At 53.2% G+C, this 27332-nt stretch overlaps 1 long non-coding RNA gene across 1 annotated transcript in view; it reads right to left on the minus strand.

The window, feature by feature from the left end:
- Window positions 1-7472: 7472 nt before the first annotated feature.
- LOC128780953 (uncharacterized) overlaps window positions 7473-27332 on the minus strand; it is a 30605-nt gene continuing 10745 nt past the window's right edge. The window contains exons 2-3 of the long non-coding RNA XR_008426891.2: window positions 9775-9922; window positions 7473-9654 (exon numbers count right to left, since the gene is read on the minus strand). This is a non-coding gene — a long non-coding RNA (uncharacterized lncRNA). The remainder of the gene's footprint in view (window positions 9655-9774; window positions 9923-27332) is intronic.

The raw sequence follows: 27332 nt of genomic DNA on the forward strand, positions 1-27332 counted from the left end.
AACATCCAGAAAGTATTCCTCTCTCCCTCTCTCTTTCAGTCTCTGATATAGAAATAGACTGAATAATGTCTTTGGAGTCCAAGAGGACAGCAGACAGAGTGAAAAATTAGAAAAGTATTCATCGAAATATAAATAAAAATAATCCAAACTTGACAGTGGGCATGAACCTGCAGGGGCTGAGCAAATACCAAAAAGGATACCGTGTTTTCGGACCATAAGACGCACCTGACCATAAGACGCACCTAGGTGTTAGAGGAGGAAAACGGGGGGGGGGGGAAAAACCCCACTCCACCCGCGCTCCCGCCCCCAGCGAGCCAGGTAGGCTACATTCAGACTATAAGGCGCACCCCCATTTTCCTCCCAAATTTGGTGAGGGGGAAGTGTGTCTTATAGTCCAAAAAATGGGGCAAGTCCGTAGATTTCTATGTCGAGTCACATCTTCATCAAACTCCTGACAATTAAAGACCTAAAAACATCGTCAATGCAGCGAATGAGAAGGGATCCCTTATTTACGAGTGCATGCAGTTTAAATGAAAGCAGATTTCCCAGGAGACACCATGGAAGCCGGAAGGAAAGGGGCAGTATTTTTCAAGCGTTGGGATAAAAGGAACGGTGAGTGAGCCTGTGTCACGCAAAAGCAACCCACAGCATGAGGGACAAATCAAGTCCCATACAGATGGAGAAAACCTAGGCGGTGTTTGTCACTAGGACCCTTAAAAGAATGGCCACGGAAAGCTCTCTGGAGAGAAAGGAAATAACGAAAGGAACCTAGGAATATGGTGTAGAAAAATGCAACGAAGTAACAATATTGGTCAATAGAAGTTTCTTCTCCTGTTGAGTTTTCTAAATTATGTTTGAAAGTCAAACAAAAAATGATAACATTGATTTGGTTCTCAGAGTTTGTGGAGGAAATGTTCAAGTCGATAATGTTATCAGTGGAGGAGATTAGAGAGTTTAAAGAGAAATAAGGCCTCTACGATTGTCTGAACAAGACGAAACATCAACAGCAGGAGACTATAAGTTACATATGTATAATTTAATACCTGCAGTCACTACGAAGAAATCTGTACCAAAAAAAAATAAAAAACACTTTACGTAAATCAAGTGGGGCTCTAAAAAAGATATCCTTAACACACAGGAAGACATGAAAACAAAACAAACCAAGAGAAAAAGGAACAAAGAGAAAAAATATACGATTCCAGAATTAACTCTTAAATAGTAGACAGGCTTAATCCCAGCAAATTAATTAAAAATGAATTAATTAATTAAAAGTTGGGCATTCAAAATGAAGCAATTAACAGTGATTTAGAACATACCGTACCATCCCTGACTGGTGTGGCTCAGTGGACTGAGTGCTACCCTGTAAAACAAAGGGCTGTGGGTTCGATTCCCAGTCAGGGCACGTGCCTGGGTTGTGGGCCAGGTTCCCAGTGGGGGGCATGAGAGGCAACCACACATTGATGTTTCCCTCTCTTTCTCCCTCCCTTCCCCTCTGTCTAAAAATAAATAAAATCTTGTTTTAAAAAAAGAACACATTGCATTATGCTTTTCAGTTGTCATCTAGGAAATGAGAATTTACAAATTTACTGCTGGATATGTTTCTAAAATGCATATTCATGTATAATTTGCAGACTAGATGTAAGCAGAGAGTGGATAAAGTGGACACCCAGCCAGGACTCACGACAATGGGCAACATCATCGGTCAAAATGTCACCAGGTTTTGAAAGTGGCTTCCTGCCCCCCGAAAGCGAATGTGGGCATCGTCTCCGACCCAGCGCTCCATCCACCTGAAACGCCAACGGAGGGGCACTCCTCTAAGAACAGAGCCACCTGTACGTTCATACAAAACGTTCCTGCATTCACTTCTCTCTCGTTTCCGCACCGATGCCCAGGTGGTCGCCAAGGTGACTGCGATTCGCTACATGAAAGTTGACACATTTACACAGAGGAAGGGAGTAATGGAAACAACATAACCAAAGAGAGAGCGTGGTAGTTGGGGTGAAATAAGCAGCAGAATTGTCCTGCTGACCCTGAGAAGTCGTCTGAACTCCGGGGACCAGAACTGTTGCCCCTCACCTCCCAGAGTTCACCGGATTCGGTCTTCAGAGCCAGAACTCTGGCACCTCACTAACCTGAGCAACCTCAACAATTCTAGCAGACTCTACTAATTTGGAAAAGTAAGTACAAATTGAATGGGATTTATCGGCACAGAGTGTAAGCAAAGCGCACACTTTCATCTGGTCTGAAGCCTCGGAGACAGTTATTTTGCTCTGTGTCCATGAAGCCCGTTCAATCCTCATAATCTTTGCCCAACTTACAGAGAAGCGGGCTCCGCTTTTCAGTGAGGGGAGAGTGACGGGTTAGGACCAAGTGCGCCATCATTAAGTATTCCGTGCTCTAGCTTTGGGAAGACTTCTCAGCCTAGTAAGACCTTTAAATACATATAGTTTTCTTGTACGTGGACAGCCCATTGCAGGTTGAAAGAATGTGGTAGAGGTGGGAGATTTTCTGTTCCCGTATTCTCACTGGAAAAAGGCTACTTGTAGACAGAGAAGAGAGCCAACAGCGAGGAGGCCAGGGGAGCAGGTGCAGACAGCCCGGCTCAAACACCAGGGCTGGGGTGATGGCCGGTCCCATTCATGCTCCCCCACAAAACTCTGGTGCGGAATGACCTCAGTACGACAGAGGAGTTTGGGGTTGTCTGTCCAGGATCATCAGTGACACGTGAGCACACCCATGATGCGGCCCAGCAGCACCAGGCAGGTTCTCAGCAGACGCGGGCTGACATTAGGGAAATGAGCACATGGCTCTCATTTTTCTAAATGGCAACATAAATTCTGCCTTTTCAAACATGTGCTTCTCTGTGAAACGGCTCTGTCCTTCTCTTACGAAAGATATGAACACACAAACGCAGAGATGTTCTCTGCTGTGCTGGTTCTCAGAACCACACTGGGAACTGATCTCACCTGCCTAGTTTCACGTGGGGGAGGGGGGCAGGCGCTGGCCTGAGAACCGAACACACGTGTGGGCTGCAGACTCGAGGCAGGCCGGGAACGCTTCAAGCCAATGTTCAAACCCACAAAACGAGAGCTTCGTGAGGGCGGTGGTCTTTGGTGAGCCCCCAGCCCCTGTTGGTTTTTAATCAGCAGCCAAGAGAAATAAGCCCCCTGGTCACTTATTTCTCCGAGTAGCTGCACCATGGCTGACTTCAAGCTAAAGGCAGCCCTCTCTGTCGGTGAGGACAAACGCCTCATTAAAAGGGCCCAAGCACCCCGCCGTCCGGTTCGATCGTGAGGTGTTGGAGCCCCAGTAAATAAGTAAACTGATTCAGGTTCGCCGGCAGCGAGCCCTCACCCATGCCGAGACTCAGGTTCCCGCGTCACTGGCCGAGAAGAAGCCCCGCGGCCACGTCCGGCGTTGCGCCTGGTGCATCGGGGTCTGGCCATCTGCTAGACTGAATCACTTCCCATCGTTTTGGCTCTGAGGCCATGTCTGATTTCCACGCTGCATTATATTTTAATAAGGGTTCATTCGCTTACCTAACAAGTATTCTGAGGACCGATTGATTAGGTGCCAAGCACCATTCCGAGGCTTGTGTGGCTCTTGGCGCCTGGAAGGACAAAAACATGAGCCATTGTCAGGAAAAGTGGCGCACCCAGAAACAACCAAGGGCCACAGTCAAGACTAAAGGCAATTTCACAAATTACCATCAAAGGGCTTCAGACAGATAGCTTCTGAAGCCGGCTGGGCATCAGCTGTGTCAACCAGCCCGGTCACACAGCCATCGCAGGTGACAAGCCAGCGTTCAAGCCTGAACCATGCAGGTTAAAGTGTCTAGTGTTTGCTACCAGAAAAATAACCTGTGCAGAGTCTCAGGTAGGAGGCCATAAGGCGGAGGGGCTCAGGCTTCTACAACATCGAAATACCTACAGCGGTGACACTGTGGCTGCTGCGTGCTGGGTCCCCGACACCAGCGAAGACACGTGGACAATGTGTAAAGAGTCCTGCGTGGTAGCCATTGGCACACGACTCTGTGAGGAGCTCTGGGGACCCCCTGGGCGTGACCAGCGGGACACCTCTGAATGCACAGCGTTTGGGAGATGCATTTGGGAGGCGGACAGACCGAGGCTCAAACCAAATCATTCTCAGGTGAGCACAACCACCTGTTCCATTAGCCCAGGGCTCAGCACTAACAATCCCCATCGCTGTGGAGCGAGGTCTTCCCTTGACCTCCGCCTGTCGGCCTTGCCCCCAGGTGCAGCCTCTCCCCTTGGCACACCAGGTGGCCCTGCAGGCCCGGCTCCAGGGCTGCCTCTTCCACCCCTAACCGCCCTCCCTTCACACCACGTGTTCACCTGCATTGGAGTTCGCGTCCTGACGTCCTCGTCCCTGTGACCGGGACAACAGCCCCAGGCCCCCGACCCACACGCAGGGCCCAGCTCCCGCACTTACGGGGAGTGCCCGCACATTAGCGAAGGCCGCAGACCTGGTGCTTTTTGGACAACATCCCCTCTACATGTAAAGTCTGTTAGATGCTGAAAGGACATATTTCGACTTCATCTGTCTGAGAATAAATCAGCTGCTGTCACGTGACTGAAATTCTACAACAGATGCGGGCACTTCAGTCGTTACCTTAGAATCCAAGGACCTGGTGGTGTAATTCTTGCAGGAGCAAGAATTTCCTGAAACTGATGAAAGGCGTCAAAACAGAAATTCAGAGTCTCGGTGGGAAAAGACACAGGGAAACAATACAGGGAAACAGTGAAACTGCTGAAAAGAAAAAGCAAGTCTTAGAAGCATCAAAAGAAAAAAAAACAACGAGTGTCTTCAGGAGGGCTGCATTAAAACAGCCAGCAACCGTCTCGGCAGACAAGCGGAAGCCTGAAGACAATGGGGTGCCGTCCTCAAATCACTGGAGGCCCTCAGAGTAAAGGCTGCCCGGCACCAACCCGTCTAAACAGATTTTCACTTACCTTCAGTAAACAGCGAGGGGAGCAGTGCCTGGAGAAGGGATGTGTCCGGTGAGCTGTGTCCAGTGGGCTGTGTCCGGCATGGCCAAAGGGCGTACGTGTAGATGCTGTGACCCAGCAACACCGCTGACACACGACCAGCAGCAACACGCTCGGCGTTCCCCAACAGGTGCGCACAAGAGTGGCCACGGCCGGGCCGTTGGTAATAGCTGCAGACTGGCCACGCTCCACCACCAATCAGCAGTGCGGCAGAGAGACGGACGGCGCTGTGTTTGCCTGACGAGCAGTGTACAGCGGTGGGAGTGTGTGGCCAGCAGCCACACCCACTTCGTGGACGAGTCCCCAACCACTGGGAGTCGGGAGGAAGGCGCAAGGGCACGCGGGGGCTTTGGGAACTCTGGAAGTGTGTGTTTAGTCTTTTTTCTGGGTGCTGGCCGTGTGGGGGTAGCTGGCCTCCCCAGGAGAGGCCGCGCGAGGCCAGCTCTGAAGGAGCGGGAGGAGTGGGCAGAGTGAGAGGCACGAGGAGGGTCCTCGGGACAAGACAGCAGCAGCAGGGCAGCAGCAGAGCAACTGCAGGGAGGGCGGCCGTGCGGGGGAGCAGCCCGGGCCAGGGGGGCTGCGGGGAGAGATGGGATGCGGCTCGGACCCGGGCCGGAGCTGGCCGGGGGAGGCTGGGGCTGGCAGACACGTGGCTGCGTGATAGCCAGGCGTGTTTTCGAAGAAGTCCATGAGCTCTCTTCTCTCTCTCTCTTGGGACCACCACTTCCTCTTCGGCCCACAGACTGCCCCTGATGTCCTGTTGCTCCGAACCTCTCTGTGTAACGCTGGGCACAGTAAGCACAGCACCCACACTCGTGCGATGTGAGCTGCGTGAGTGACCCGCATGTGGTTGTACAGGGTGCTGACCCCCGACCCGGCTGTCGGGCGTCTGCTGGGGTGTCCACCCCTGCTCACCTGGGACACTTCCAACGCACCATCCGAATCCCGGGAGGGGAGTGTGCTGCTTCCTTCCTCGTGTCCCTCGGTGTGGGCTCACACTTCCACCCAGCACTGACAGCTACGTGGGACCGTGTTTTTTATCCATCCCTGCGAACAGGACGACTCGTCCATGGGTCCCATCCGGCCCGTCGAAGGGCTGCTACAGAGCTCAGTCAGCGTTTCCGGAAAGAAAGGGTGTCACCTCTTCTCCAGTTTCAAGCAGAGAGTGATGTTTCTTAATAACAGTTACATTAGTAAAAAGTTGCAATAGATGTGCCTAGACTCCCTCAGACAGCTTTCCGTCCCACCACCCAGCACGGAGTGACGGAATTGCTAGAGCTGCTAGTCAGTGTGTCGTGAGCCCGCGGTCACACACAGAGAGATAACTTAAGATGATGGTGACCGTTGGGGATGGGGGTGGTGTTTTGATCATTCGCCCCTTGAAGAAGGCCCCGCCGTCTGGCGTCACCTCCAAGTACATAGGCGGCGAGGCCGCACAGGGTCCGTGATAAGCTGTTGATTGTGCGGAACTGCAAAGACACACTGAGAATATTTGCTGGCTCTGCTGAGAGCAGATGACCACGGGAATCTTCAGGGAGAGTGCCATTTCTGCCGGCAAGCGCCCAGGGCCGAAACGGCGCCGGCAGCCATGCGAGTCCCCTCGCTCAGCTTTTCCACCGCACACCGGCCTCAGAAAGGTGGCTTCACGGAGGGCCACGTCTTTCAACAGGCGATCATAAGCCTACAACAAAAATGCTATCGCAAAAGTGGTTTAAGCTTAAAGTTAGGAAATTATGTCCTCCTCCAAACCATACAGGAACCTGCGTAAGAAAACGACCGATCCCTTCGAGGAAGCGTGGAAAGGGGGGGCACCCACGGCGACCACAGCTGTGCCAGTCGTCCCTCTCCCGGCGGCGGTGAGTCCTGCCTCCGCGTCCACACGCTGCTTCTCCGGCCAGGCCATCACGCAAGGTGCATCTCCCCCTTCTGAGACGATCGTGAGGACTGAGTCCTACCTTTCCAAGTCACCTAATTCCTTAGTTCCCTGTGATAACTTTCAGGCTTTTTGTTCCAGATGGTTTTTTAATCTCATCTGATGTTAGCTGGCATTGACTTTTATGCTCAGAGACGATTTCTTTTCCAGGTTCGGTCTTGGATTTGACTTTTTCTTTTAATGAGCACAGTAAGCTTCACACTTCGAAAGTCCTACTGCGCGCTCAAAGGTGCGAGACAGCACTAACGCTCATTCTACCCCAAGCACGGAACCTGAGACCCCCAAGGGGAAAGCTCCTCCTGTGCAGAGAAAGGTACTTCAGGCACCGAGGGCAGACGACGACAAAAACAAGGACAAGGACGGCAGAGGCAGAGACAGCGGTTGCCGTGAGGAGCCCAGAGAAGCCTCCAGCACTCCAAACGGTAGGGACACCGAACAGCAAGCTCATCACAGGACACGCTCCACCAAGTACAGTTTCATCCTGCGACCAACCAGGTTCTGGTCCAGAATGAAATCGAGGGATGTCTGTGTTTATCTTGTTTTGTCTTCAGTTAATTCATCGATATATTTCTTTGTTTTGTTTTTTTAAAGAGTTTTTTCATTTATTTTTAGGCAAAGTGAAAAGGAAGGAGAAAGAGAGGGAGAGAAACATCAATGTGTGGTTGCCTCTCTCACACCCTCAACTGGGGACCTGGCCCACAACCCAGGCCTATGCCCTGACTGGGAATCGAACCGGCGACCCTTTGGTTCGCAGGCCAGCACTCCATCCACTGAGCCGCACCAGCCAGGGCATCTTTGTTTCATTAGCTACCTTAGGAAGGCCGCTGATGAATCCTAGCACCACGACAAATACATCCTGGGTCCCTGATTGTTGCAGTCATAACTGAACCACCCAGATTACTCATCATCCATCTAAGGTCCAACCTGGTAAATAATCTCAGAGTTTTTCAACTTTTCCCTCAAGATTCGAGTGGAATCTGTGTGCCCTGGGGCCAGGATTATGTTCTGCTCAACTCCTTCGTCTCCTGTGCCAAATACAGTGCCTTAAAAGTAAAAGGCATTTTTATTTAATGAACTTAATTTCACTGACTATAATTTACACTTTCGCTTCAGACTGTGATTACGGGCTCGTATTTTACGACTGGCGGGTAGATGTCAAATAAAACGTGATTTGTCGGAGACAAGCAATAGTTACATTGAGAAAGGAATGGAAATAGCATTTATTCAGGGTTTGGCTCCTTCCCAGACCCCATAACAGATCCGCACATGCGCTGAATCATAACATCTTCACAACAAATCTGGGAGTAGACACTATTATCTCCCTTCCACGTGTGGGAAACCGAAGCTCAGGATGCGAACGCCTCTCCCAGGCTGCGTGTGTCGGGCACGCCTTGCACGCTGCTCTGACTCCGCAACGCGTTTCCCGGTCCAAGTGCAGAGGGAAACTAGAGGGGGAGCAGGGACAGAAGCTCCACCTGAAAGGCACCATGAGAACAGCGGTTATGGATGCTCCAGGAGAAAAGCCATGAGGCGTGCTTATCGGTCGGGAAGCCTAATCGGTCAGAACGGTGTCCCGATGAGTCAGGGTTGCGGGTTCCATCCCTGTCAGAGCCCAGACAGGAGTCGACCAGTGACTGCAGAGTAAGGGGAACAGCAAGTCAATGTTTCTGTCTCCCTCCTTTCCTCTCTCTCAAAACAGATAAAACACTGAAGTACTAGAGAGCGCTCCCGCCCCCCCATCTCCTCCTTTGACTTCCTCCCTCTCTGCTCTCTGGGAAGAGGAGCCGGGTCCTCTCTGGGCCCACAGTTCAATACTCCCTATCATCCCCCATCTTTGTCATGACCATCACCGACTACTAGGAAAAAGATGGCATTTCCGTAAAACTTTCGTTGTGATGGTGAATAAACCAAAAGAAAAAAAGAAAGAAAAACCAAGTGTTCCAATTTGAGAGAAATAATGGAATTATTATTAGTCCCGTGCAGCCGGTCACCGCCAGCCAGGCGCCCGGCCAGATGGGGCGGCACCGACACCCCAGCATCAGAGAAACACCTGTTCGTGGCTTCAAAAAGGAAACTCAGGCAAGAATCAAGAAGGCCCACCGAACGGGCCAAAGCGATGCCGGTGAATGGAGCACAGACAGAAAAAGACAGCTCCGCACAGCTCTGGCGGGGACACATTTGCACCACACACATCTTCTCCATCTTCTCCCTCTTCCACTATTTCCCCTTAGAAGTGAGGGGGGGCGGCGAGAGAGAGAAAAGTAAGGTGGATGGAGAGAGAAGATCAAAAGCAAGAGAGTGTTCTTCACAGAGGCCCCGCCCTTCCTGATGTTCCTGGCTGCGTTCTCAGCCACCTGAGTTGTCTCCGGACGCTGGAACAACTAGGCCGGAGTGTCAGTCTCCTTGTCCCTTTTGTCCCTGTTCTTTAACGTGGGTCCAAAATATTTAACTGATGGGTGGGATGCTGAACAGGGTCGTGAAGAGGGAGCAGGACCCCAGACATGCTAACAGCTGTCACTTTGCGGTGAGTCGTCCGACGTCAGTGAGACGACCTCGCCAGCCCTTTTCCGAAGGGTCTGCAGGAGCCAGTGGCCACAGCCACTGGGGACGGGTGACAGCCAGATTCCTTCACCCGAAGACCTCCCGTCAGTGACACGCAAAGTGCTATTTTCCCATATTTCGGCAAGACGATTCTGAACACCAGGAACTCAGCTAAAACAAAGGGGAACAGACATTTTAATTTACATTATAATGTCACAGTGAACAGAGCTGAACCAGCCAGAAACAATGAAAAGACAAGAACCCTCCGTGACTGTTAAATGTGGTTCTCACCATTGTCAGGTCTTCTTGAAGAGAACTGCCGCTTTATCAGGCCTGTGTCCTCATCCACTTATTAGAAGGTGGTTTCTACTTTTAATCAAACGTCTTGCGCAGCAAGCAAGCAAGTCCTTGTATCAGGCACCTTGGGGGCAGGGGAAGACTGGAACAGAAACAGGAAGTGGGAGGAGCCCATGAGAGGAGAAGCCAGGATTACAGGGTTTCAAATTTAACCCCACATCAACCGTATAGAGCAACGGCTTGTTGCTGCCAAATACATAACTAGTAAAATCTCCATGATAGCATTTATGGAATGCTTTCTAACTAAATAAAGGTGGATCTTAAAATGTTTTTTAACGTATGCTAATGTATATTGATCAACTTTCCTAACCAAATCTAATTAACAAAATGTATTTCCAATTGATCATTAAACATCAGATGTTTTTGCCCTAAAACCCAGAGGTGCGACCCTGCAGGGCTTTGAAAGGTTCTGTTTTGTCATTAATCACATTAGAATTTGTTTCTCTGACTTGTAAGTGTAGTGTTCAGGGGTGTTCGTTTGTTTTAAGAAAAATAGGACAAAAGAAAGAGAAGCGTAAAAAGGAGAGGAGGAACAAGGTTTTTTAAAGAGAGGAATCATTAAAAGCTGAAGGAGGGATTCCAGGCAGGTGCCAGCGGCATAGTTGCGAATCTCTCTGTCACGGCACAAAAGTAGACAAGTAGAGACCACCCAGCCCCACAGACGATGTTTCCACCCGCCCTGTGAGGGGACAGGTCCCCAGGGGACCCCATCTGATCACCAGGCAGCAGGACCCGCGTGGTCAGAGGCTGCGTGGGATGCAGGGGTGGCGTGGGCTCAGCCACCAGTGGCACGGAGAGGGGGGGAGACAGGGTGCAGCAGGGGGTCCCCAGGCTCTGACTGGTGGGCGCTCCCTGCTCTGCAGAGTCACCGCTTCCTGAAGGATCCCGTGAGACCGCGGGAGGACAAGGCCAGAGACAGGGACAGCGGAGGTGAGGCAGCCTCACCGTGCACACCCCCACACAGGTCTCGTTTATCACTCTCCTTGTAGGTTGCAGTGAACTATACGCGGGATTCACCGTTTGCCTCACTTCCACGGGCGCAGGTTGGTGGTGTGGAGCGCACCCGGCGCTGGGCCGCCATCGCCACCACCCATCCGCTGCGGGGACCGTCCTTCCAAACTGAGCCTGCGCCCCACTGAGCAGCGCCTCCCCTGCGCCCTCCCCAGCGCGGCCCCCACCGGGCGCTCCCCGTCCTTGCACGTGGGACGACCCTGAGCCCTGCAGATGAGTGTTTGTCCATCTGTGACCACTCATTTCACCCCGCGTGCCTCCTCACGGTCGTCCCTGTTGTGTGCCGATTGCCAGAGCCTCGCAGGGTCCCGCACACTGAAGTCACTTGTGACGTTTACCAAAGAAAAATGACACAAAATGTGTCTCCAGCTCTGCCACATGCAACTGAAGTCTTTGCCAATTTTCTCTAAAATCCTGCAGAGCCACAAGGTCACATGACAAGCGACGCCAATCGCTACCGCAGCAGTAGGCCGGGCTACACACAAGGTCCGTCTCTTCTAACGAGGAAAAGGGCGGGCATTAAGAATTAAGATTGTACATTAAATTCTGTGTCTGAAAAGGTATCAGAAACTCTTCCAATTTAACAAAATCACGTTGTATAACAAGAATTTTCATACTAATTTAAGCTTCTTGTATAAATAGTTGGATTCACACATGAAAATCAATAAATACAACCTCTTTGGCAAAGCTTTTGACTAAGCTGTGCACAGAAAAAACACTAAAATGTGGTCGAAGGACAACTCTTTGTGCCGACTTTCCCGTCACGGCTGCATCAGTGGTGTCTCCTGTTCCTCCACATTTCCCTTATAGTGACTGAGGGTGCTCCCAGTGCAAAGTCAGGACTAAGATGAAAATATATAAAATCATAACAGAGAACATCACTGGCTGGTGTGGCTCAGTGGGTTGAGTGCCGGCCTGCAAACCAAAGTGTCGTCGGTTCGATTCCCAGTCAGGGCACATGCCTGGGTTACAGTCAGATCCCCAGTACGGGATGCACTAGAGACAACCACACATTGGTGTTTCTCTCTCTCTCTCCCTCCCTCCCCCTCTCTCTAAAAAACAAAAATAAAATAAAATATAACAGAGAATGTAACTGTTTTTCAGAGTTACCAAAAAAGTGCCGTGGTAGCTCAAAAGAAGCCACATAAAAAATGGCTGTCACAACTCAGAGGTTGGGTCGAGGCAGAACCCCAGATAGTGCTGTTCCAAAGATCAAGTAAGGTTATACATATTCAAGCTAAAAACAGTGATTTGCACAAATTAATAGCTTTTTAACAAAACATCGCTATTGCAAGGATGCTCGTGACAGTGACATTCGGGGACCAAGGTCCTGTAATTAGCGTGCAGGGAGGGGAGAGCAGGTGGGGGGGCGGGCAAAGGTCTGAATGCACGGCGCAGACTCAGTCCCGGCCGAGGCCCGGTTTCCAAGTGGAGCGCAGGCATGGTCACACCTCCACTTCCAACCGCTGTCCCGGCCAGGCGGGGCGCCAGGATGTGGGGGAGCAACAGCAATCCGGAAAGACGCTGGGCGGACGCTCTATGTAAGTGCGGGATCAGTGGGCTGTCGTGGCCGCACGTGGAAGCGAAACCAGAGAAGGGCCCAGGGGCTCCGGGGCTTCCAGCCGGGGTGACTGGGAGAAGCAAGGTGGCAGCAGAGCCACGAAGGACGAGGAGGTGGTCCGCAAAGGCAGAGGGTCTGTGCCTCATGACCTTTACTGGCATCTCACCTTCATCCAGCAGGCTCCAGCACCCGTCACAGCAGCTGGGGGTCCGCCAGAGGCAGAGGAACGAGTGAGTCCCAGGTCAGTCCCCAGGGTGGTCAGTCCCAGGGTGCCTGGGATTCATCAATGACCAGAGCCCTCTCTAAACATGGCGGCTCTCAGCCCTGTTCCGGGGAAGCACTGATTGCTCTGCAGCCGTCTCTGAAAAGCCGCACAAGCAGGGCACTTTCCTCATCCCCCCAACACTCTCTGTGCCTGCTCCCCGCCTCGGAGCCTCCCCTACCTGGCTCCGTGCCTACTCCATCTCGCCACCTCCTGTGACAAAGAGCCCTCATGTGGCTCAGTAGTCGCAAGTGCTAGAATCCCGCTAGGACTGGGACACCCAGCAGAAGAGAGGGAACAAGTGTCGTGGAAAGAAAGCTGGACCAGGACACAAGTCATCAAACTCTAATTCACTCCTGGGTAACCATGGGCAAATCTCTTAACCCCTCCCACATGTGGTCCTCCCCCCATCAAAGGAGAGACAGTGGGATTCACCAGGCGCCCCCTCCCGGGGAGAACCACGAAGGTTAACAAGATACAATTTACACAGGGCCCGGAGCCCTAATGCTGGAGCGTGCTCCAGAAATCAGGTTTACCGGCTTCAACCTGCGCACGTTCGAAAGGCACCTCCCTCCATGCGGTGTAGGGACGGTCCCTCCATCCCTGACTTTCTACCAGTGCTCCGCACACATGTGAGCGGCTCACCCATTAAGTCCTCTCTGTCCCCGCCAACCGCGATGCCTGCCGCGTCAGCTAACGGTGCTGCACGCGGCACCCTCCCACCCCTACCGTCTTTATTACACCTGCTAAAATAGATGGTTTCCCTGCACGTTAAAAAAAAGAGCTCAAAAGACATAAAGCATAAAATGAAGAGCTGCGTGAAATAAAGTGTCCTCTTTTCCCACTGCTCGGCCTTTCGTGTATCTGAGTCTTACCTTTGACGTCCAGTAATTGGCAGGTGCCTGCTTCAGCTCTTGCGGATGAGACAGAAGCCCTCGCTCTCTGCGGCCACGGAGCTTTTTCCTCCCGTTTTATTTTTAATGCCCTGTGCTACTGAAATAGATTTGTATAGCAGAAAGGAGCGGCCTTTTCTCCATTATTCTCAACAAGCGAACAAAAGTGTCATCCAAAGGCAAGAATTAACGAAAGACAGTCTGCAGCTGAGATGCTCAAAAGCTGAATTGTTTACAGTGAAAAGCAAATCCTGATAGAAAGGAAAGGAAGAGAGTGAAGGAGAAAGACAGGAGACAGAAAGAGAGAGAGGAAGGAAGGAAGGAAGGAAGGAAGGAAGGAAGGAAGGAAGGAAGGAAGGAAGGAAGGAAGGAAGGAAGGAAGGAAGGAAGGAAGGAAGGGAGGGAAGGGAAGGGAAGGGAGGGAAGGAAGGAAGGGAAGAAGAGAGGGAGGGAGGGAGGAACAAAGGAAGGAAGGAAGGGAAGAAGGAAGGGAGGAGGGATGCATGGGAACCAGTGTTTATCTGATCGACTGTGCCCTCAGGCCTATGGCTTCCCCAGAGCAAACGCCGGCAGTTCCAACGTTTTGCGAGTCTCGGTGTTGGCACAACATGCGCTCTGCCCATCCAGCCCCTATATGAGCTCTCAACACTGTCACCGTGGAAAGAGACCGAGACCCACCGGCCAGAACTTGGCTGAGCGGCCGTGTGCTTGAGCACGGCCTGGCTGCCGGTTACTGCATTCCCTTGTCCAGGGCGGCTGTGGCGTCGGCCACGCACAGCGCTCCCTGCTGAGCCAGGAAATAGGGTCCCCAGGACGGATCCGGACAAGTTGAATGGTCCCCTTTCGTTAGAAAATGCGATGACCGCAGAACATGAACGGCGTGGAGATGACCGTTCAGTGAGCCCGCTTCGGTTGTGAGACGTCGCCCACTCTGTGCGCGCGTGGCCCTGCCCCCACTCCAGCTCGCCTCGCCGTGCTGCGCTGCAAGCACCTGGCCTTGGCTGGGAGGGGACAGGGCAACAGAGGGGGGGCCTGAATCTTAGACACATTTTCTCAGCGCTCGTGAGGAAAGAAACGTCTGCATTAGGAGTGTCTGCTCTGTAAAAAAAAAAAAAATGTAAAGAGGGAAGTTAAAGAGGAAAGTAGAAGACAGCATTCTTCTCTCTATAGTAACTTTTCTCTTTCACTGTTTCCCAGCTATAAAAACAGTAATAATAATACAGGTTATAAAAGTGAATAAAAACTGGGGATGGAGTTGAAGTTTTGTTGGAGTGAAAAGGTCCGAAAAATCCTCTTTCCGATAAAACAAATGTTAAACTCAATGACATGATCACAGTAACCACTTTCAGGCCTCTGAAGACCAACCAAAAGCAAACAGCAAACTGAGCCGGGTTTGCTGGGAAAAACCTTGGGGCTCTGGGTAACGGCAGTGCAGTCTGTGGTGCGCCTCCCTGGGGCTGCTTCCGCCCCCCTGCCGGCGAAGTGGCTGCCGTCCTGCTCCCGGGGCAGGGGAGGGAGGGCAGGGCCAAAAGAGGGAGCCAGGGGTGCCTGACGTGCCTGAGCCGGAATGTGCTCCTCAGCCCACACTCAAGTCCATCGGTAGGGAAGAAACTCCATCTGCACAGTGAAGAGTTTAAGCACAAAAACTTTAAACAACCCACTAGCTAAAAAATAAACTATGCAGACCCAGGAGTGACCCCCCTCAGGAAGCCAGACCAAAAATATTAAAATAAAAGTTAAAAACAAAACGAGCCAAGACCTCATCAGCACCTCACCATAGGGAAGACAGATACTGAAGATTGAGTCCAGGCAACGTATCATAAATATATATATTTATATATATATAAAACAACAGTAACGCTCAGGGACGAAATTCAGAGTTGCAACAATTTATTCTCTAAAGTGTCCAATTTTCAATTAAAAAAAATTATGAGACTTGCAAAATCAGGGAAGCATGACCCATGTTTGGGTGGGGGTGGGGCAGGAGCAGTCAGTAAAATTTAGCAGGCAAAAATTTTAAAGCAGCCAAAAATATTCAAAGAATTATGAAAATTATATTTAAAAATTAAATAAAAATATGATGACAATGGCCCTGGCTAGTGTGGCTCAGTGGATTGAGTTCTGGCCTGTGAATCAAAGGGTCGCTGGTTCAATTCCCAGTCAGGGCACGGGCCTGGGTTGTGGGCCAGGTCCCCAGTAGGGGGCGTGTGAGAGCAACCACACATTGATGTTTCTCTCCCTCTCTTTCTACCTTGTACATTGTAGACTTTCTGTAGTACTATGTTTGGATTCCTTTCTCTTTATCTCTTGTGCATTTCTTTGGATTTTTGGTCGGTGGGTACCATGTGCTTCATGTATGTCAAACAAGAGGAGGAGGAAGCAGACAGCAGTGGGAGACACACGCAGTAGTAATGTAGTCACAGTTTAGGGGAAACAGTAACAAAATTGGGAGCATCGCAAGGCAAAGGGGACCCAGTCCTCCCAGAGCCTAAGAAAGGAAGCGGGCGGAGACCAAGAAGTGAGGGGCGTGTCCCTGAGAAGGAGGGAACTCTGCCCCTGAGCTCTGACGGTCCAGCAGGCCGACCTCCTGCGCCAAGCCAGCTGGAGAAATGGGTGGGTCCAGGGAAGGGAGGGCGGAGCGCAGGGGAGCAGGATGTGCCCAGACGTTGGAGCAGGTGTAGGGGGACACTGTTGGGGAACAGCTGTCCCCACGGATGCACAGGGCAGCGGGCAGCGCTGGGAGTGGCGGGGGGCAGGGGACACAGAGAGTCAGCACCCAGAGAGTCTTGTAAAGGGTGTGATCTGCATGCTGGCTACAGTAACAGAGACAGGAGAGAGACGTGAGGGGAGAGAGATCGGGAAGTGGGGGGAGACGGGGAGAGAGAGGGAGAGAGAGGGGGGAAAGGAAGGGAGAGGGAGAAGGAAAGAGAATGAGCAGGAATCTTGAATAATTTAAGACATGAGCCTGACTCTGTCCGTTGTTCCCATCGCTGGGCCCCACGAGGGAACGTTGTAAAGGGACCAAGGGCACCAGAGGACGCAGGCATCAGGCCAGAACCACTGTGCTATCGGGAGGCCGTAGGCTATCACGTCCGTCGTCTGGGAGAAGTCAGACAGCAGGGGAGGGAGGCCGAGGAACAGAACAAAAGCAATCACAGGGGCTTCGTGACAGTCGTGGCCGAAACGTCCCCAAAACTGCACCCAGTAAATAGCACAATTTTTCAAAACCAAGCAACATATCTTGTGAGAATTGAGATGTGCTTGACTTTGGCTCCGTACGGAAGAGGTGATTAAGGAACCTTATACTTACAACAAGAAGAGTCTACCAAGGAAAGCACTACCTTAATTGACTTGGTCAGAAAAAGCCTAATTTTTATAAAAAATTGTCAACTCCTTCTCACGAGGTGTGAAGTGAGTGTTTCCATGCATTTGCAAATGACAATTTTCTTGGTATCTCTCGACATATTAACACCCGTTTTGCCTTATGTTAGAGTTTGCCACTTCACAAAGCAAGAACGAGGCGATCCGGCGCTGTGTCAATAAAATGTGAACGGTCTCCTGTCCCGCAGAACTGGGGTGCAAGGGAAATCGAGCGATGTTCCTGCAGGAGCTGAACGTTCATTCATCTGGCACCTGTTAGTTGCTCCCGGACTCACTCATTCATTCACTCACTCATCCCCTGAGTACAGATGAAGCATCTAAGGCTCCCGGAGACGGAGTAACCTGCCAAAGTGTTCACACGTGTTCCCGGTCCACTCCCCACTTGGTCTCCCCCCAGTGTCGGTGTGAGGGAAATGGGCTGTGTCCCTCTCAGAGGCCTGTGCCGACGCTGCGTGGCTGAGACCCAAGGACTCTGTTCCAGAATTAAAAACGACCCCACAGAGGACTGTTTTGTTAGATGCACCTGGAGGTCGTGAAATGCACCTCCAGGCCCCAGCCGTTCCGTGGTCATGGAACCGTTCTCTGTGGGTAAAGAATATGAACACGCGTGATATCGGTTTCTTCTGGAAGCAGCGTTCATTTCCACGGCAGCCCGACCGGGACTCTGAAAGCCACGGCCCTGGCAGCTCGCAGCCCCTACACAGCCTGACCTTGCACAGACATGTGACACAAAGCTGGTAGGACCACTCTTCGTTTGCAGATATTTGCCCTGAAAAAACAGAGAGCTGACACAACCCCATTTTAAGGATGCCCTAGGGCAGAAAGACAGCAGTATCTGAGAGTCTTCGTTCCACACAAAACTCCTGATGAAGGGAATTTTGGAAACAGCTACAAACACATCGGTTTTTCAGACAATAAAGTTCAAGGTCTTTACAATAAATGGCCCTGGGTCCCATGGAACTTTTTAAAAAATGCTGTTTTCGCACACAACCTTTCGGACGCTTCTTAGTGTGCGTAGCACATCGGATCTGAGCGCTGTGAACACACACTCGTATCCAGCTCTGGAATTTAAAAACACAGGTGACACATCTATCCATCGCTCTGACCCCAGCTGGGACCAGTACCACCGCCGCCACTGGGAGCAGGTGTTAGGTCAGCGTCCCCTTCCGTTGGCCAAGCCGGTGGCTGCGCATCGCGGTGGCTGAATGGACAGAATGCAGCCCAACGGCCAGGTCTGGCCGGCTGCCTGCGTTTGCATGGCCTCGGGGCAAAAGCGGTTTTACGCTTTTACAGGATTGTAGAAAAATAAAGAAAGAAAAGAAGAAGAAAAGGCAACAGAGACTGTCCACGGCTCACAAGGCTTAAAGTACTTACTACGTGGTCCTGTACAGGAAATGCTGGCCGAGCCCCGTCTACAGAACAAACCCCAGATTCCTGGTCTGGCCCCAAGAGCCCCCAGAGTCAGCCCGGCCCATTCTTCCAGCCAGTCCTTTACCCCGCGCCGTCCAAACCACATTGAAATCACTGTTACCACACGACAGGTTACCCCAAAACGTAGCAGCTTATGAACAACTGATGTTTTGCCCAAATGATGGACCCTTGTGGACATGACCCATAATCCACGGAGACAAAGAAATATTTCTACAGAAAAAGGCAAAATGCCGAGCACTACGTGAATACAGGTACATGCTTTGGTCGATGAGGTGTGAGCCACGTAGGAACAGTTCATCGGCAGGCGGTGAATTGTATCTGGAGCGTCACCCCATCGGCCATTGCATTTTCCCAGGAAAATGAGCCTGATCCCAAGTCGCACCTTCGCTCCACATAACGCTTCTGCCCGGAGCAAAAGAAGCCACGGCTGGCTGAGCGCCGCTGTGTGTAAGGGCAGAGAGCTCGAGTTCTGACCTGACCGGCTCGGGGCCCTCGTCCCCCGGGGCTCTTGCTAAAACATCCTTTCCTGGTGGGGGGCAGCTAAAGGCTGTTATTAAAGATAGGTTAGTCGTGGGAAAGATGGAATGTCCTGGGTGCATGTTCTGGCAAAGTCTTCATGGAATGTTACCATAATGAGCCCTGGCACTCCCCCGTGACAGCCCCTCGCATCTCCCAGGCATGTCACACACACCAACAGACAGCTGTCACTGCCGGCGGTGAAGAGGCAGGAGACCCAGGGGCCCTCCTCTCCAGGCTGCTCAGCCCGCCTGTGGGGCCTTTTGATGAGGTTTCAACACCAGGAAGTGACATGCAGATAATGGGCCCGTCTCCCCCCCTCCCCGCCCCTCCCCAGGGGACCGGAGACTCTCAGTCTCTCCCCCCTGAGGTTCTCAAATGTGACCACCACTTGGGCGGAGCTGAGTTCTCTCATCTCAGCCTTAGGAGTAAATAAACCTAGTTTTTGGGAAAATAACAGAGGAGCAAGATAAACTCCCAACAGCACAGATGACTCGAAGGCAGTTCTCGGTGAGAAACCGGCGGTGGGGAGCTCCGAGTCTGAGCCAGCGAGCAAACCCAGCCCGCTTGTCTGCACTGAGACGTTCTGCCGTGGGCCAGATCGCTCAGGGAGTGCGTGTGAATCTTGAGATCCAGCCTGAACGCAGCGGCGTTCCACCAGTTTCCCAGACACTCGGGGGAGAGCCGCCGGTCCCCGGCACTAGGGCTATAGAGCTGCCTTGATGGAAAAGCTGAAATGGGGTGTTTTGTAATATCTCTAGCAGTCGATCTCCTCTTCGTCCCACAGGTGGAATGGGAAAGTTCAGTGAGGGTGATAAAACAGGGGCCACTGTGAGCATTACAGAGGAGAAGGCAGGTTAACTAGACTTGGCAGATGCGAAGGCGCCTCCTGCGCACTTCTCACCTCTGCAGCTCGGAGGGTCGGCGGACAGTCGGCACGCCGGACAGACCGCACAGGCAGAACATTTGAGCGGCAAGAGCACGGCCAAGGTGTACGGAGGGGCATTTCTGTGCTCCACAGGGCTTTTTCGGAAGGCAAGATTAGGCATGAGCTCTGCCCAGAGGTGGTAAAGGAATGTGTCCCTACCAGGGGGCCCCTGCTTGGTTTCTGCTGACCCTGACTCACAGCCAGGGCCCGAGAGGGACAATCTCAGAGCAGGACGTTCCCTTACAGCCACACAGCAAGGTCAGGGTCCAGATAGAGAGGAAGCCAAGAGACGCGTCTTTGCAGATCAAGGAGCTTGTTCGCCTCTCACATGGAGAGTTCTGAGCGTGTCTGTCCCTCTCCCGGGGTCACACAGAGGGGGCTGGGCGGCTCCCCTCGGGTGACACGCTGAGGGGAGGAGAGTCGCACACTCAGTCAGATGGGAAGGAGATGGTGGGAGGCTGGAGGGGTTCTCTGCACCCCCTGACCTCCGTGCATTTACAGGCTAGCCCTCGGCTGCTCTCTAGCTGTCTCACCGGCATCCATCCAGTTGCAGAGAACAGTTCCACTGAGTTCCGCAAAGTCAACACTCCGCACGCTCCCTGCAGCGGGCAAAGCTCCAGCAGAAAGTGTTCTGTCTGTTTGGTCCACTCGGTCAAATCGGACCTACACGGCTGTGCTCTTCCCCAGCCGCCGCCGAGCGCCCTCACCTCGTACTCGCCCTGCAGGGATGAAAACCACACTCGGTCCCCGGAGTCAGGACTCTGACCTCCTCGGGGTATCGCGGCAGCATCAGCATCAGTCGGCCACCCAGCTACCAGGCCATGAACTACCCACCACAATTTTTGCAGAATCGAGAGATGTTAAGAAAACAGCATTTTAAGGTACCTCCCAGCTTAAAACAACAAACAGAACTAAACCGCAGCCGCCGAACTGGAAGAGCTACCAGAGATCTCACCGCACCTGGGCTTCAGACTCACGGAGACAAGGAAAGGGGACGGGGAGGCCTGTGTGCGTGACTCTTTGTTATTGCAAAAGTGATCAGTTGTCATCGTAGGAAAAGCTCTGGACTGGACCCCAGTAATTTCTGCGGCCCCGCTGCTGCATGGCCTGCTGCCCTGTCCCCTTGTTCTCCCTGCTCGCTGCTTCATCCACCTGCCTGCATGGTCCCCAGGCCACAGACGCTCAGCTGACCAGGTAGCCCTGGTCATTCCACCTCCCCCTGAGAAGCACTCAGTCACGCTGTCTGGCCCATCACACCCAGTCCACAGGCCACTCACCTCTCCGTCCCTTTCTGCTTGGTCCCAGCCCCACCCCCCAGCCTCACCTCGGACAGAGCCACCGGGCAGGCGGGCACCTGCCGGCACAGGTCTGGGACCACACAGACCAATGGAAGAGCTCCCCACCCGGAGCTCCTCCCTCCAATGTCCACTTTCTCTACAAGACCAAACCGTGCTCCTCCGCAGCGCTACTGACTAGGCCCACTGTAGAAAGAGGTTTTCAAAGTTGCTCAGTAATTTGAATTTTCCCGAAGTGTTATACAATGGAAGTGGTTCCCCTTCTCCACAGTAAAACACTGACTGCGCGCTGTGTGAGCAGGGACGGGAGGGAACCCAAGGCAAGGTTTGAGTGACAGGTCTAAAGGTCGCCATCCAGTCATGCACTCAGGGACTCTGGGCCGGTGTTACAATTTATTAAGAGACATAAAACTTTAGAACATTGTTCCCGTTGTGCAGTAACTAGGTTTGTAACAGATGGACCTACTGTTGATGCCAAGCTCCTGCATAGATTTTACCAGCGGCTTTGTCGGATAGAAAGGTCCCGCTTCCTACCTTACGAGGTTCTTGGCGGTTTTATGGGACGGGCTAGGGTTGGAGATGCGTTAGGCTGTAAGCTGCACGCAGCAGGAGTCCACACGCCCACACACGCCTCCCCTTGAGGGTCACCGGCCCCCGTGTTCTCTTCTCCTGTCACCTCGCCACCTCGGGGCGATGCCTGGAACACTTTGACCCACGGGAAGAGAGGCCCTGGGTGCCCACGTGATCGGCCACAAGGCCCGATTCCTCTGGACCCTCCCACTGCAAGGGGAGGGGGGAAAGCCCAGCACATGAAACTGAGTTGCGAGCGTTTTTACTGAAACTCAGAACCGATTAAAGGGAAGAAGGAAGCAGCCCTCGCAGACTGGGGCCCTCGACTCTGACGAGCTCCCCTGAGGCCTGAGCTCCAGAAGGTTCCGGGCGGGGAGGCGCGCTCACGGGTGGGAGCTCCCTCGCCAGGTCCCCTGCCCCCACGTGGGCGTTTGTTTCCTGGTGCTGGTGGTCAGCACGGGGAGGAGACACAGGAACTTCAATACAAGCAACTGCAGTGCTTTTCTACCGAATTCCTCGTTCTGTGTCACGCAGAGGGAAAGGACGGTGTCCCCAAAGCCCAAAGCCTCCAGCCAGTGAGGCTGCAGGTTCACAGGGGGGTGTGGAAGGCCACGTTCCCCCCTCGAGGGCTCAAGGTGTGATGTCGCTTTGCCGCAGCACCTCTGAAGGAAGTGGCCCTGGGCCTGGAAGTGCTTAAGTCATCACTTCATGTGCCGCATGGAGATGAAGACGTTGGGTCCGTCCAAAGCCTTAATTGCGTAATTGCTTCCAGACAAATTCTGAGCAGTATTTATTATTCCATACAATCAGAAGAGCAGAGATTCCACTTAGAGCTGGGGATGCCTCTGGGGGCGGGGGCTTCCCGTGCAACCAGGCCCACGGCCTCCACGGTGGCCCCACGATGAACTCGAGATAGAAGGGACCCTGAGTACTGCCACCCCCGCCACGCACGAGGGGTCCAAGCAGATTTGATGTGGCCATGTAAAATTAGGATGAGTTCCTTATCAAAAATCACTTTATCTGGGGATAGTAATCAACATTGGTTTTTGATGGAGAAGAGAGAGGTAGTCACCACAGTTACAAAAAGACTGCCTTTTCCCCGTAGTGATGACCGCACGGTTCCGGGGCTGACATAGCACCGCGGCAGCGGTGACAGGAGTGCAGGTCCACGGTGCCCTCACATGCTTGGGGGAGCAGGGCCCGGGCGCACGGAAGGTGGCGCGGAGGGCACGCTTCACTCAGTGCCCTTCCCCCAGGACCCAGCTGTGAGAAATAGACACTCGATGAAAATGTGTGTGAATCTTTTACTAAATTAAATCGTATTTATGCTGACGTTTTTAATTTCGAAGATGGTTTATCTCAGCACGTGACAGGCCTGTAGCTGGCAGCGGAGAGGCTGTCCTGGCAACGCTGAGGTTCTCGTCCCCCCGCCATTAGCAAGTGCGGAGGGCCCACAAGTGACCGAAGGGGCCGAGCCGGGTCGGCACCCTCTGCGGCCACCTCGTCGCTTTCCTCAGCCTGCACCAGGGCCTCCTCAGTAGAGACGTACCTATGACTAATAGGATCAGTAACAACACTAGTTATTAGTAACAGCTGACAGTTACATGTGTCACCATGAGCTACACGAACATAGGTGATGCTAAGCTGCGTGATTTTACGTGTCACTGTCTGTGTCCTATCAGCACGTGTAACCGGTGGCGTAAAGAGACGATATACGAATATGTAACTGTCCGCTGTGGAAGACACTGCGCACAGTACAGTAACACAGGACATGGGGTGCCAGCATGCCGTCAATGCTGAGTGCAGTAGTAACATCGCCCGAGTTAGTGATAACAATAAATTAGGGGACTTACATAACCACGAACACAGTGAGTTAAAGCAGGGTCAGGGTCACTGGCACACCCCTTGGACGCGCGGGGGGCTACCAGCGGGCCAGCAGCTATGACGGCAGGAGCAGCCGAGGCACAGAGGGCTCCAGGGGTGAAACCAGCCCCTCCCGTGCACGCCGCCCCGCTGGCCTGCGCTGGACCACCGGCTGTCTGCCTCTCCCGGGTGGTCTCTCCCCGCGCTGGCCAGTCTCATGCCTGCTCAGGGTAGAGCGACCTCACCGACGACTTTTGAACACCGGCTGCTAGACCTTCCCAGACCTGGCGCCTGGTTTTTATGGCCCGTTGGAGCACTCCATTACCCTCCCCATGCACCACCCACAGATCGGGCTCACCGGCTGGGGGTTGCTCGCCCAGTTCAAGTACCCGGGGCCCTGCTTTGCGCCATGTTGGCTTTGGGCTGAGAAAGCTTATACAGAAGGTTTTTTTCCTTCTGGCTGGTTAAAATCTGCTGACATCGTGCAAATCAGATGTCAGAGATGTTTAAACAGCAGCATTGAGCAAAACCCAAACAAATGAGTAAAACTACGGAAAACAGGCCTGCCGGCCAGCCAGCAGCAGCCCCTGCAGAACAAAGTACTCACTTCAGCGGTGAGCAGGCAGGAAGCTCCAGAGCAGGAAAGTGCTCACTCCAGTGTGGCTCCCGGCATTCACGAGGTGGGGGGGCGGGGCTCGCGGGGGGAGGAGTGAATACAGGGTGCGTGGGTCGTGTGGCTGTGTGTGTGAGCGTGTGTTTGATTCCAGAACAATCAAAAATCGAACCCACATGCTTAGAGCTAGTTTCATAATTTCAGATTGATTGGAGTAGTTATCCAGGGACAGACCCTTATACAGAGAATAAGACCAGTGGGAGACCTAAGCCCCCGGTGACAAGTCCCAGAGACAGGCTTCCAGATGCGGTCCCACTCCGGGTGGTGATGGGATAGTGTTTCTAAGTAGACACGTCACACACTTTTACAGAGGGAGGTGTCTTTAAACACACAGGTGTAGGTGTACAGGGTGGGACAAGCGTAGGCTTACAGTTCTTTGTGCGAGAAGTAACGCAATAATTAATAAATTATGCAAAACACATGAATAAGTTGTGTTTTGCATAATCACAGCTGATAAGCTACTTCTGCCCCACGCTGTGTTTTATAATCTATAGATTTATATTTTAAGTCTACACATCACAAGGAGTCCTGATGAGTCACGATATGTACTTATATGTATACGTAGCACAGTGATAAAATTTGCTTCTCTTTGTGAGGCTTATGTTTACTTTTTTAAAGATTTTATTTATTTATTTTTAGAGAGAGGGGAAGGGAGCGAGAAAGAGAGGGAGAGAAACATCAATGTGTGGTTGCCCCTTGTACGCCCCCTACTGGGGGCCTGGCCCGCAACCCAAGCATGTGCCCTGACTAGGAATCGATCTGCTGACCCCTTGGTGCTAGGCCAGCACTCAATCCACTGAGCCACACCAGCCGGAGTTTATGTTTCCTTCTTTAAAGCTGAAGACATGAGGGGCGCCTAGCTCCTTTGTGGACAAAGCCCCAGTGGGACAACGCGTTCAGCCTCCTCTCTTAACTGGCTGCTGGATAGAACTGGAAGTGGTCCCTATGCCCCAGAGGTCCTGGCTCAGTGCTCAGGGCCATGGAGGACGGAGCTCCCAGACCACAGTCCTGGCAGCCAGACTGACAGCCCCAGTGGGAGCCCCTCAGAGCAAGGCCCGCCACAGCCCCATGGTGCCCAGCACTGCACGGCCACAGGAAAGGCCCACGCCTTACTGAACTGAGAACACATTGCTGCCCCCTGAACTCACGGTCTGCTCCGCTGGGCGGTGGGCAGGGGTCAGGCCACGGATTTCCCCTTGCAGATGACATCCTGAGGGCCCAGAGCACATGGGACCTGCCCCAGGACAGAAGGCTGAAGGAACAGTGGCCAGTGCAGACTGCCGCTGCTGAGATGAGGCCAAGGTGACCGCAGAGCTGGACCCCAATGCAGCCTCCACCCATTGCCAGAGTGTGGAGTGGGGTGAACCCACCGCCATGCCTCTCACCCCACACCCTGCCCCCAGCACGGTGCCAGGCTCCGTGTGTCTGAGGTGGTCAGGAGGGAACACCCACCACGTGCCCAAGATGCTTGGCAGGGCGCCGGCCCCGCCAGGGCTGTGGCCCTTCAGCTGGCGCTTGCTGTGTGGCCCTCACTCTCTGAGTTGGCGGTGTAGGGAGGCTTGAGTGTGCATCCTGAGCAAACGCCCAGGTCAGCACTGAAGAGAATACTCGTCCGGCCGGTTGGACGGAGGGAACTGTAACCCCAGCTCCCACGTGAGCCCTTCCTTGTGAGCGGCGTGTGAGCGGCGTGTAAAAGCCCTTCCGGCCCCTCTTTCCTGAGTGTTTGTTGCGGCTCCTCGGAATTCTCAAATGGTGGGCGTGGGCACTCACAAAAGCCAACAAGTGTGCACTTGTCTTCTCAGACTCTTTGGGGGTCAGGGACCAGTGTTGGCATGATGGCACCCCGAGGACGGCCGGGCAGTCTCGGGGCCCTGGGCATGGCCTCGTCTGTGGCCCTGCCCACGTGACCCAGCTGGGTTCAGCCTCTTTCTCCCCCTGGAGACCCGGGCCCAGCACTGACTCCGCAGCCTCTCTCGGACGTGAAGGTAAGGGGCACGCATTCCACCAGCCACAGAAGCCCACTGCCCTGGACCTCTTCTTACTCTGACCGCAGCAGCAAGCCGGGGTTGGACCCGTACCAATTAGTGCCTTTTTTTGAAGTAAAGGTGAATCTGTTCTTGGATTAGTTTCCTCTGGCTGCCGTATCCAAGTACCACTCACCGGACTGCCTAACATCAGAAATTACTGTCCCACAGCCTGGGGGCTGAAAGTCCGAGGCCCAGGTGTGGCCAGGGTCGGGCCCTTCGGAGGATGTGAGGGCAAGCCTGTGGCAGGCACCTGCCGTGGCCCTCAGGGGGCCATCTTCATGGTCGCAAGGCCTCCCCCTGGGGGTGTCTGTCGCCAAGTGCCCCTGTTTGTAAGGACACATCGCAGTGCACTGGAGTCAGCCCCACGGCCCCGCTGCCACGTCACCCCCTCTGAACAGACTCTGTCTCCGAGGAAAGTCACATTCCAAGGCCCCAGGAGTTAGGGTTCCGATGTGTGCATGGGGGTGGGACACAGTTCGGCCCAAGACATGCACATACACGATAAAACCACTTTGAAAGAACAAGAGGACGATAAACGCACGATTTAGAGGTTGTTCAAGGGCCAGCAGGGGGATGGGGCAGGTGGGGGACAGAGCACAGCCAAGTCCTAGGCCGTGGACAGGTGATGGTGCACAGGGGCCCCTCAAGCGGGACGTTGCTAACTGCAGCACGACACGCCTGGCAGTGCACGTGTGGCAGTGCGTGTTTTCAAAGATGATGAAGGAGAACATGGAGGGGAGTGAGCACGCGCAGCCTCGGAGAAGACAAGAGAAGTCCAGCAGGAGACCCCGAGCCCGTGACGGAAAGCCACGCGTGGTGAATAACTCCGACAGCTGGCAGGCTCCCGTCTGTGCCCTGCCCTCCTCCTGCTCGCGGAGATCTTTGTGACGATTGGGGTCACGCTGCCGTACACCGTGTCCGCTGGACCTGACTTAAAAGGTTAGGAAGTCTTCAGTCCTGGCCGGCACCGCACACAAGCTGTGGTTATTCAGGCAGCCAAGGAGAAGCGAGGCTGTGTGTGGTGGGGAGGGGTGTCCCCCTGAAACACAATGAGCAGAGATCGAAGGCCCACCCCTGCCTT

This window comes from Desmodus rotundus, chromosome 5 (assembly GCF_022682495.2).
Source record: "Desmodus rotundus isolate HL8 chromosome 5, HLdesRot8A.1, whole genome shotgun sequence".
NCBI classification, from domain to species: Eukaryota; Metazoa; Chordata; class Mammalia; order Chiroptera; family Phyllostomidae; genus Desmodus; species Desmodus rotundus.